The sequence below is a fragment of the Stenella coeruleoalba genome (assembly GCF_951394435.1).
Source record: "Stenella coeruleoalba genome assembly, chromosome: 7".
In the NCBI taxonomy this organism is placed as follows: Eukaryota; Metazoa; Chordata; class Mammalia; order Artiodactyla; family Delphinidae; genus Stenella; species Stenella coeruleoalba.
Window position 1 is genome coordinate 64,868,891 of NC_137153.1, and position 12,470 is coordinate 64,881,360.

At 37.4% G+C, this 12,470-nt stretch overlaps 1 protein-coding gene across 14 annotated transcripts in view; it reads left to right on the forward strand.

The window, feature by feature from the left end:
• PTPRD (protein tyrosine phosphatase receptor type D) overlaps positions 1–12,470 on the forward strand; it is a 2,135,645-nt gene that overhangs the window by 2,046,685 nt on the left and 76,490 nt on the right. The window lies entirely within an intron of this gene.

Sequence of the window (12,470 nt, forward strand, 5' to 3'; positions counted from 1 at the left end):
AAAATATATGCACCCAACATAGGAGCACCTTAATATATAAAGTAAATATTAAAAGCCATAAAAGGAGAAATCAGCAGTAACATAATAATAGTAGGGGACTTTAACACCCCATTCACATCAATGGGACAGATCTTTCAGGCAGAAAATCAATAAGGAAACACAGGCATTAAATAACACATTAGACCAAATGGACTTAATTGACATTTATAGAGCATTCCATGCTATAGCAGCAGAATACACATCCTTTCCAAACGCACATGGACCATTCTCCAGGACAGACAGAAAAATACATCTACAATTCTCACAGAATATCTACAGAACACTAGCAGAAGATCTCATACAACTAAAGGTACAAGAAAGATCACCACATAACCAGGTAGAACACAAGAAAAAGTGGGGGGTGGGGAGGGTGGATCAGAATGGGAACTAGAAATTATAGAGACGAGCCAACTATAAAACTCAGTTACCAAGTCAAAGGTCAAGCTAAAGGCAATAAATAGCAAACTAAATAATTCAGAATGAATAAGTGATCTGGAAGATAGAATAATGGAAGTCACACAAAAAGAGCAGACAGAAAAATGAAAAAAAAAAGCAATATATAAGACCTATGGAGTAATGTTAAGCATGTGAATCTATGCATAAGAGGGATCCCAGAAATAGAAGAGAAATGGAGATCAAAAATGTATTTGAAGAAAGTATGACTGAAAACTTCCCAAACCTAAATAAGGAAACAGATATCCAGGCACAGGAAGCACAGAAGGTCCCAAACAAGATGAAGCCAAACAGACCTACACCAAGATATATTAAAGGTAAAATGGCCAAAGTTAAAGAAAGAATTCTAAAGGCAGCAAGAGAAAAACAGAATGAATTACAAGGGAACCCCCATTAGGTTACTGGCTGATTTCTCTACAGAAACACTGCAGGCCAGAAGGGAGTGGCAAGATATATTCAAAGTCCTGAAAGGGAAAAACCTGCAACCCACGATACTCTACCCAGCAAGATTATCACTTAGAATAGAAGGAGAGATAAAGAATTTCTCAGTCAATCAAAAACTAAAAGAATACAGCAGTACTAAACCTATCCTAAAAGAAACATTGAAAGGTCTTCTCTAAATAGAAAAGCAAGAATCTATAGGAAAGAGAAAATAACAATCGGAAAGTAAATCATTTTTTAAAAAGCCAGTACACAGAATTAAAAAAAAAAAAAAATGTTGTGAACACGATAATAACTACAATGAACAGCAAAAGGGTAAATATGACGATGTAAAAGAGGACATCAAAATCATAAAACATGGGAGAAAGGAGTAAGAAAATGTTGATCTTTTTTTTTTTTTGAATGTGTTTGAGCCTATATGATTACCAGTCTAAAGCAAGTAGATATAATAAACATACTTGAAAAACCACAGCAACCACAAATTATAAACAGACAATAAATTCACAAAAACCAAAGAGAAGAGAACACAAGCATAACAAAAAGAAAACCATCTAACCACAAAAAGAAAGACAAAAAGAACAAGGAAGAAATATAAACCAACTGGAAAACAAGGTTTTAAATGGCAGTAAATACATATCTATCAATAATCACCTTAAATGTCAGTGGGCTAAATGCTCCAATCAAAAGACAGAGTGGCATACTGGATAATAAAACAAGAGCCTACAATATACTGCCTATAAGATACCCACTTTAGGGCAAAGAACACAGATAGATTGAAAGTGAGGGGATGGAAAAAGGTATTTTACGCAATTGGAAATGACAAGAAAGTGGGGGTAGCAATACTCCTATCAGACAAAACAGACTTTAAAACGAGGCCCATAAAAAAAGATAAAGAAGGGCACTATATATTGATAACAGGATCAATACAAGAAGAGGATATTACATTCATTAACATATAAGCACCCGATACAGGAGCACCTAAATAGATAAAACAAATACTAATATAAATAGAGGGAGAAATTGACAGGAATACAATAATACTAGGAGACTTTAACACCCCATTACATCAATGGATATATCAACCAGACAGAAAATCAGTAAGGCAACAGAGACCCTAAATGACATAATAGAACAATTAGACATAATTGATATTTTCAGGACATTGCATACAAAAAAACCAGAATACACATTTTTTTCAAGTGCACATGGAACATTCTCTAGGATAGACCACATACTAGGGCAAAAAATAAGCCTCAATAAATTTAAGATGATAGAAATTATTTCAAACATCTTTTCTGACCAAAATGGAATGACACTAGAAATCAACCACAGAAAAAGAAATGAGAAAAAAATGATTACGTGGAGACTGAACAGTATGCTAATTAAAAAAAAAAAAAATGGGTCAATGATGAAAAAGAGGAAATTAAAAAATGCTTTAAGACAAATGACAATGAAAACACAACCATACAAAATCTATGGGATGCAGCAAAAGCAGTCCTCAGAAGGAAGTTCATACTGATACAGGTCTTCCCCCCCAAAAAACAAGAAAAATCTCAAACAACCTACTGTACCACCAAAAAAATTAGAAAAAGAAGAGCAAACAACCTAAAGTCAGCAGAAGGAAGGAAATAATACAGATCAGAGAGAAAATAAATAAAAGAGATTAAAAAGATAGGAAAAAACAATAAAATAAAGAGCTAATTATTTGAAAGTGTAAAGAAAATTGACAAACCTCTGGCCAAGCTCACCAAGAAGAAAACAGGGAGGAACCAAATAAACAAAAATAAGAAATGAAAGAGGAGAAATAACAAGGAATAACACAGAAACACACAAAAAAATAAGCAAACGCTATGAGCAATTATATACCAACCAATTGGACAACGTAGAAGAAATGGACAAGTTTCTAGAAACACGCAGCCCACCAAAACTGAATCAAGAAGAAATAGATAGTTTGAACAGACAAATCACTAGAAGTGAAATAGAATCTGTAACTTAAAAAACTCTCTGCAAACAAAAGTCCAGAACCAGATGTGGAATTCTACTCAACAAACAAAGAAGAACCTTTGATCCTTCTCAAAGTCTTCCAAAAGACTGAAGAGGAGGGGACACTCACAAAGTCATTCTAAAGATCACCCCGATACCAAAACCAGACAAAGGCACTACCAAAAGATAAAGTTACAGGCCAATATCTTTGAAGAATATAGATCCAAAAATTCTCAACAAAATATTAGCAAACTGGATGGAACAACACACAAAAAAGATCATACACCATGGTCAAGCTGGATTCATCCCAGGGTCACAAGGATGATTCAACATACGCAAATCCATCAATGGGGTACACCATATCAATTAAAGACAAACCACAGTATCATCTCAATAGATGCAGAATAAAGCATTTGATAAAAATTCAACATCCATTCAAAATTAAATTCTCACAAAAGTGGGTATAGAGGGAACATATTTCAACATAATAAAGCTATTTATGACAAACCCACAGCCAACATAATACTCAACAGTGAAAAGCTGAAAGCTTTCCTGCTAAAATCCAGAACAAGACAAGGATGCCCACTATCACCATTTCTATTCAACATAGTTTTGGGAGTTCTAGCCACAGCAATCAGACAAAAAAAAAAAAAAAGAAATAATATATATCCAAATGGGAAGGGAGGAAGTAAAATTGTCATTATATGCAGATGACAGGATACTATATGTAGAAAACCCTGAAGACTCCACACAAAAACTACTAGAATTGATACGGATTCAGCAAGGTAGCAGGATACAAGATTAACACAGAAATCAGTTGCATTTCTTTACACTAACGATGAAATATCAGAAAGGGAAGGTAAAAAACAACTCCTTTTAAAATCACATCAAAAAATAAAATACTTAGGAATAAACCTGACCAAGGAGGTTAAAGACTGAGAACTATAAAACACTGATAAATTAAAGATGATTCGTTCATTCAAAGAAATGGAAAGATATCCCATGGCTCTTGGGTTGGAAGAATTAATATTGTTATAATGGCCATACTACCCAAAGCAATCTACAGATTTAATGTGATCCCTATCAAATTACCCATGACATTTTTCACAGAACTCGAACAAATAATTCTAAAATTTATATGGAACCATAAAAGACCCTAAATTGCCAAAGCAATTTTGACGGAAAAGAACAAAGCTGGAGGAATAATCCTCTCAGGTTTCAGACAATACTACAAAGCTACACTAATCAAAACATAGTGGTATTGGCACAAAAACACACAGGCGGATCAATGAAACAGAATGGCGAGCCCAGAAATAAACCTACACACCTACGGTCAACTAAATTTCAGCAAAGAAGGCAAGAACAAACAGTGGGGGAAAGTGAGTCTCTTTAGAGTCTCTTTAGCAAGTGTTGTTGGGAAAGCTAGACAGCTGCATGTAAATCAATGAAGTTAGAACACACCCTCACATCATACACAAAAATAAACTCAAAATCGCTTAAAAACTTAAATATGAGACATGACACCATAAAACTCCTAGAAGAGAACACAACCAAAACATTCTGACATAAATCTTAGCAATGTTTTCTTAGGTCAGTCTCCCAAAGTAATAAAAATAAAAGCAAAAATAAGCAAACTAATCAAACTTATAAGCTTCTGCCCAGCAAAGGAAACCTGTGGACTGGGAGAAAGTATTTGGAAATGATGCAAACAACAAGACTTAATTTCCAAAATATACAAATAGTTCATACAACTCCATAACAAAAAACCAAACAACCAAATCGAAAAATGGGCAGAAGACCTAAATAGACATTTCTCCAAAGAAGAGATACAGATGGCCAATGTGAAAAGATGCTCAACATCACTAGTTATTAGAGAAATACAAATCAAAACTACAATGAGGTATCACCTCACACCCGTCAGGACGGCCATCATTTAAAAAGTTTACAAATAATAAATGCTGGAGAGGGTGTGGAGAAAAGGGAACCCTCCTAGACTGTTGATGAGAATGTAAATTGGTACAGCCACTATGGAAAACAGTAGAGAGGTTTCTAAAAAAACTAAAACTAGAATTGCCATATGATCCAGCAATCCCACTCCTGGGCATATATCTGGAGAAAACTCTAATTTGAAAAGACACATGCATCCCGGTGTTCATAGCGGCACTATTTACAATAGCCAAGACATGGAAGCAACCTAAATGTTCATCAACAGATGAATGGATAAAGAAGATGTGGTACATATATACAATGGAATACTACTCAGCCATTAAAAAAAGAAGAAGAATGAAATAATGCCATTTGCAGCAACATGGATGGACCTAGCAGTTACCATACTAAATGACGTAAGTCAGACAGAGACAAATATCATATGATATCACTTATATGTGGAATCTAAAATATGATACCGATGAACTTCTTTACAAAAGAAACAGATTCACAGACATAGAAAAAAAACTGAATCTGGAAAAGAATATACATATATATAACTGAATCACTTTGATGTATACCTGAAACATTGTAAATCATCTTTACTTCAAGTTAAAACAGAAAAACATGCCAAAAAAGAATTAATATTAAAAAGTAAAATTAAAAAGCCTTCATTTCAGCAATATACAGTCAATGGCAGATTGCTCTTTTAAACCTCAGAAAGGACTTGAGAATATCTAGGGGCAAACCACACTGAGGACCAAATGGGCCTACTGATGGGGAACTATGTGGAAAGATAGTATTTTTCTGGAGGTTAAGGTCAATGAAAGTTCAATTCTCTGTATAAAGGATGCTTAGTCTGACCCATAGTTTGGTTAGTCAAGTAGCTGCTCTGTTACTTCTGTATAATTAAATCTTGTTAGTTGTTTTAAAACACACAAAAACAAGATATATCTTTTTTGTGGTTTCTCTTTGATGAGGTTCTAAAGGGAATTTTTTGAGGTTTTCTACTGGTGGAGTGAGAAGAGGAAGACAGAGCAACTTGTATGGTGTTTTGCACATGGGAATAATATTTTTCTTCTGTACAGAGAAGTTGAAATTTTAAACCATATTTAAAGGGCTTTGCTGTAAGATGATGACTTCAGCTTTGTCAAAAAAGGTCACTCTCACATCAAGATGTAATTTTACTCAATGACTGTAATCTGATGTGCAAACTCATGAGCACTTTTTTGTTTTGAATTTAGAATTGTAAATATAGATCAGAAGCACTATAGAGATTTGTGTTCCTAGCTTTCCCACTGTGTTTCAGGAGAACAACTGAAAGGCATGTGTGAAACAGTCAAGGGATCTTCTCCAACTTGGCCAGACAGGAAGCATAGCACGGTGGCTAGTCACTCAAATGGGGGCAGGGGAGGGGGGGTGTAGGGTACAGAATACCTCTGCCCCAAATCTAGCTTCTCTACCTAGTAGCTGTCTGACTCTGAGAAGGTAATTTAACTTCTCTGCACCTCAGTTTCCTCATCTACAGAATTACGATAATAATGGTAACTAATTCCAGGGTCTGTGTGAAGATAAAATGGCTTAAGCTATGTGAAGCACAAAGAAATGTAAATGAGAAGTAAATGTTACATAAGTGTTAGTTATCATATAGAATACTTACATTTTAATTCTAGCTTTTTATCAAGAATACAGGGCAAAATTGTAAATCCATAACTTAAAACGTAGCTTTTATTTCCACTTACCTATTTTTTTCTTCTTACCTATTTTAAGGCAAAGTTACAGTTGATTAAAGAAAAACTTAGAACTTTCAGACCATCAAGTGAAAGAGTACATAAATGCAAAATACTTGATATTAGCAAGTATTTAGCTAGGGCCTTCCCTTTCTTCTTTAAGTTACAGGGGGATTTTCCTTTTATTTTGTCACTTTTTCTCAGTAAGGCTAAGCCAGGGAGTTGAAGATGAGTTAGCATTAGAGTGATTCCGTCAAAAGCTATTGGGAGCAGAAAGGGGAGTGTGTCATGTGTCAGGTGTGCAGGTAGGGAGACTGTGCAGAATGGTATGGCATCTTGGTAAGGTTTTAGATGCTACATAGGGTTCATCTGGCACATCTTCAAGGGCATTGTTGATTGGAGAAACAAAAGTTAATATTATGAAATAGCATTCTTGTTTATAAATTCTGTGACAGTGTAACATCCACATTTCATGTAAATTCTTAAAAAGTCTATTAATCAACTTTTGGTTGAATAGGTCTACTTTACTTCATTTCCAACTTGCAAAATTCTCAGGGGAGGCTGAAGAGGACCTGGTTAGGATTCTGGCTCAAGAGGGTCGAATCTTGAATTGAGTGACAAGAAGGAGGTAGATCCCAACCGAATGTTGTTTGGATAAAGAAGGAGGTAGATCCCAACTGAATGTTGTTTGGATAAACAGACACAGAAGGATGAGCGGAGATAATCTGAGAGTCAAGCTCAGGAAAACCAAATAATAATTTGGTTTTAATAATAATAATAATAAAAACCAAGAAATAATTGAATCCACTAGGAAAAGGGTGCTTATTTCAAATTGCTTTGAATAATATTGGGGTGGACTCAGCTTAATCTTACAGTAGGAAGATGCATGGTTAAGATGGGCTGGCCAAAATTATATGGTTGAACTGAAAATCAACTTCTGGGGCTTCCCTGGTGGCGCAGTGGTTGAGAGTCCACCTGTTGATGCGGGGGACACGGGTTCGTGCCCCGGTCCGGGAAGATCCCACATGCCGCGGAGTGGCTGAGCCCGTGAGCCATGGCCGCTGGGCCTGCGCATCCGGAGCCTGTGCTCCGCGGCAGGAGAGGCCACAGCGGTGAGAGGCCCGCGTACCAGGAAAAAAAAAAAAAAGTTCTCAACAAGAGAAGCCAGAAAACAAAGAAGCAAAGCAACAGTGTCTTCATTAGCACTAAAAGCCTAAACACTGGGTTTTGAATATTAGGGTTTTATTCATCCATGATATCTTAGCCTCATTAACATGGATAATTGAAATTTGATTTTCCTCAACCAGTTTGTTTTAATCTAAAAGATCTTCTTATACCTCAACTACTTTCAGTAGTTATTCTTCTTTACTGAGTTTACTGCTCTCAGCATTCTGACAAGCTCCAAAATAATGACCTATGCTGTGTATTGTTAAACATTCAGTCAGACAGATAGATACAGATGGATGGATATGTGTTGCACAAAGACAAGTCAGCATTATTTAATCAATGTTTGTTTGATCCGTGTAAAACGAGTATAAATGCAAGCTGCATCCCATCTGCTTTATCATCCATGTGAAGCCAACCTCATTTTAAAATCTTGATTTCTTATGTAATTGCCCCAGAATGACACAGTGTTGGGCTGCACCCCTTAGGCCTACAAGGCCTGTACTTGCCCAGCTCCAAGACCGAAGAAGGAGCCCAGAGTCAGCCACAGAGATATCAATGAATTTATATAAGCACTTAGTTTCTCTTAATCCAATTAAACAGCTCATCCACAAACCAATCTTGGCCATGCCACTTAGAGACAGAGACATAGTTCCAAGGTACACATAGACATGTATCTATACAAACAAAGAGATTTCACAGTTTTCCTGCTAGACTTTAAAAAGGCCTCTTTGTTTTTTTTTCTTCACTCTCAGAGACCAGATGATTAAAGTTCCTGAGAACCCAGGTAGATCATTTACATCTCAAAGGCACAAGAAGAGAAATACCAATTCCCTCTGGAAAGCTAACTTCCTCTTAGGGCATATGCAAAAAAACAGTTTTAGAATGTCAAAAGAGTCCCATCTTGGACATTTTCAGGGATTTTCTTTCAGTGTCTAAACAGCCAATTCACTTTAAACAAATACCAGTGATAGACAGTAATACGTATCATTCACTCACATTCACATGGCTCGCTTTCAGAGGAACAGGAATCAACATTCAAGTTAACCTTCGCCTCAGCTGTCAGCTCAGCCTCTTTGCCTTTCCTAATACAAACACCAACAGCCAGCCTCAAGCTGCGGCCACCGTTTTCCCACTCTAACGGCGGCCAATATCTCCACAAGAGCCTTGGGGTGTCTGTGAGAGTTCTGCGAACTCTCTCGGTGGGCCCCATTCATCAAGGCAGCCACTGCCGGGCCCCCGCATACTAGTGGACGGCCCCCCGGGGATTTCTGCCGCAACTTTCAGGATTATCCACACAACTTTTGGGTCCCACATGAGTGGCCGGCCACCCCGGGATCACAGCCGTAACTTTCAGGCCCCACTTGACAGTGGACGGCCCCTACAACTTGCCATTCCCCGTCCTTCCTTCCCGACATCTCGGCGCTCACGGGAGTTTCCTCAGTCTCCTGGCCACTCCGCCAGTTGCTGGGCTGCACCCCCGTGGGCCTGCCAGGCCTGTGCTTGCCCAGCTTCAAGACTGAAGAAAGAGCCCGGAGTCGGCGACAGAGATGTCAGTGGTTTTATGAATGGGGGAGCTTACAGGTCTGAAGCGAGGTCCTGGAGCGACATCCCACCAAGATCAGCCAGCAGACAGCAGCGGACAGAACAGGGTGGCAGCCTTCGTGACGGCGGGAGGGGAGGTTACCACTTATGTGGGGAATTGACTTCAGGTTGTCTTTGTTGGTTACCAGGGAAACTAGCAGAGGGGCGTGCCCCTCACCGCCCCTTTGATAAGCTATCAGGTGGAGATGTTCTGATCTAAAGAGTAGAACCATCACTAGCTGGGGCCTGGGGCAAGTATGTAGGAAGGTCAGTCCTGTGAGTAGGGTGTAGGTGAAGCAGACAGTGGTCAAGCAGGGGAAGTACAGAGAGCAAGAGAACAGCCATCTTGGGTGGCCTGGTCATACACACAGGATGATCAGTTGGAAAGAAATATCATGTGGACTGATGGGATAAAGGATAGTTATGTTGAAGTCTGTTTCATAGGTTGGGCTTCTTCACTTTGCAGTGGCTTTCTGGATAGTGAAGTAGCACCGTGGCCTAGTAATTACCAGCTGTTAATCATCCGTGAGCTTTGAAATCACCCAAACCTGGGTTTGAGGGTAAATGTATGACTCTAGCTGTATGAGCAAATTACTTAACCACCAAAATGCCTGCCACAGAGAAGTCCCTCAGTAAAATTTATTGAATTAGTCTTTCTTTACTTCAGTTTCCTTGTCTGCAAAATGGAGAAAACAACAATACCTACCTCATAACATTTGTGAAAATTAAACAGGATACTGCATGTAAAGCATAATGACCTGGCAGCTGTTATCATGATCCGATTACCTACAGGTCTTTATCTCTTGGGTCACACTTTAAGCCTAAACATATTAATCTATGTGATATACAAGCTTATGTTTCCATTACTGGTTTTTAAACTCTTCTATGTAGGTATCAAATACAGCATGCAGACGGCTGCAAATGTGTGGCAAGAGTGGAAATGAACATGAGTTCACAGTGTCTTTGAGTTGGTAGATGCAGTTTCATTAGTCTAATTAAATGCATGCCATTTACACATATACGAGTGATCGTGATCCGAGGAACAAGGCCATCAGAGGGAGTAAGGTCTTCCACCAAAGAGTGACTGTATATCAGTGAGCTTAGGAGCTTCTTGGGATATTTTAGAGAATGATGTGTAGGAAGCTTATGTACTCAGTAATGCTCATCAGTGTAAGGTGGATTATCAGTGGTAGCTGTACTTTCAGGATCACGTACTTAATTACTAAGCCATATGATAATGAATGTTAAAGTATTAAACTAGCAATGCTCTGCACATTGCAGTTTCCATAGTCTGTTCTCTAACTCCCATGTTAAAAGAAGGAATTACTGCATGATTTCTCTTTATGAACTTTTCTCAGCAACAGTTATTCATCAGTTCAATTCATTTGAAAAACATTTGTTAAACCATTTATTGAGGCCTTTGTAGATGCAAAGACGACTGAAGGTGTCTAGGTAGGATGGTGGCTAAGGACTCCAGAATTTAAGCTGAAGGTCACCCAGAGCCAGTGGAAGTTCTTAAACAGGGTCCTAACCTATCCAGGGCTGTGCTTTAGAACGTCTACTTTGGCATGAAGAATGGATTGGAGTGAGAGCTTAGAGAAGGGATTCCAATCAGACATCAGATACTGAAGGACTGGGATTTAGGGAATGATAGATTTGGGACGAATTTGAGAATTTTTTAAGGCAGGCTTGGTCACTGAACGGAGCTGCTTTGTGTGGAGAAGGCTCAAGGTTGACTTGAGCGCTGCCACCCAGGCATCTGAATGCTGCAACTCCCTTTAGCTCATGGCATACTTGGAGAGGAGTACCTTCTGCAGAGGAAGTGATGAGCTTCCCTGGAAAAGCAAACTAGAAAGACCCCTAATTACATTATTCTTTAGACTCTAAGACGTGGATAATTATTTTGCTGAGTACAGTTCAATGATTGACTAGTTTATATACAGATTAGCATAGGCTAAGAAAGGAAAAAGGGTTTTATAATCCTTAGTAAATTAGAAGCTGCAATCTGTACTGCTGAGAATTTTTGTCTGTTTGGAGGCTTATTCATGACTGTTAATAGGCTTGACTCATTACACTTGGGAGGCTTATTACCGTGCTGAACTCTATCCATTTTAACACAAATGTGTGCATCCTTAATATTGTACCAGCTGTTGGATATATTTTAATTTCAAGTTCTACATATCCACATAAAAGCGTGGAAAATATCGGTATCAAAATTAACTTGTTAAAAATTTTATGAACATAACAAAGTGTTTTTACTTTTTAAAGAATTTCATCTGTATATAAACCTAATTTATCATTAATTATGTCTGAAAACTTGATTTTGATCATTGAAAATCATGTTTCTATAATTACTGAGCTCATATTTCCATATACCATGAAATTATGTCTTAAAAAAATGTCAGTACGCTATGATGAAAGAAAAAGTATTTTGATTTCCATAACATTGCAGGACATTAAAAAGTTCCCCAGAGTTTTATATCAAAGCCTGAATTCAGTCTCAAAATAATGGTTCTGCTTTAACCACAAAGAACTTTATATTATTTTATATCTGTGAAATATTTATTTTAGATTATTGAACAACTTTGGTTGAACTAAGGCATCAAGGAAAGACATTAAAAATCAGAAAAAGTAAGTTTAAAATAAAGAATAAAAAGCAAACTTTGTAAACATGATAACACATAATGATAACTTAAGAAGTGATTAGATCCTATCTGCATTAGATTATAAATTAATATTCTAAGAAGATTATTTGATTTAACTGACCTCCCTTCTTTACTGTTATTCTTAACTGTTTGAATGTACAAATTGCCTTGTGATAGTGGTCATAGTATGTTTTGGAGAAACAGACAAAATTTTAAGTTGCCCTCAAGATGTAAGCCTGCAGGTGAAGAAAGAAGAGCCTGTGCCTAGTGAATCCAGTAAATGATCAGTCAACTTTAAAGAACGAGGTTAGGTCCACATAGGAAAGGGTAAGCAAGATAAAATAATGTTCACAGAACTAGAAAACTGGAAGGAATATTGAACCAAGGTAACTTGGAAACTACAGCAGCAGAGAAGGAAAAGTGAAAAAAAAAAAAAAAAACAACAACCAACCTGCCTTTCCACTATTAACAGAACACCTATATTGATTTCTTTTTTCCATCTGAA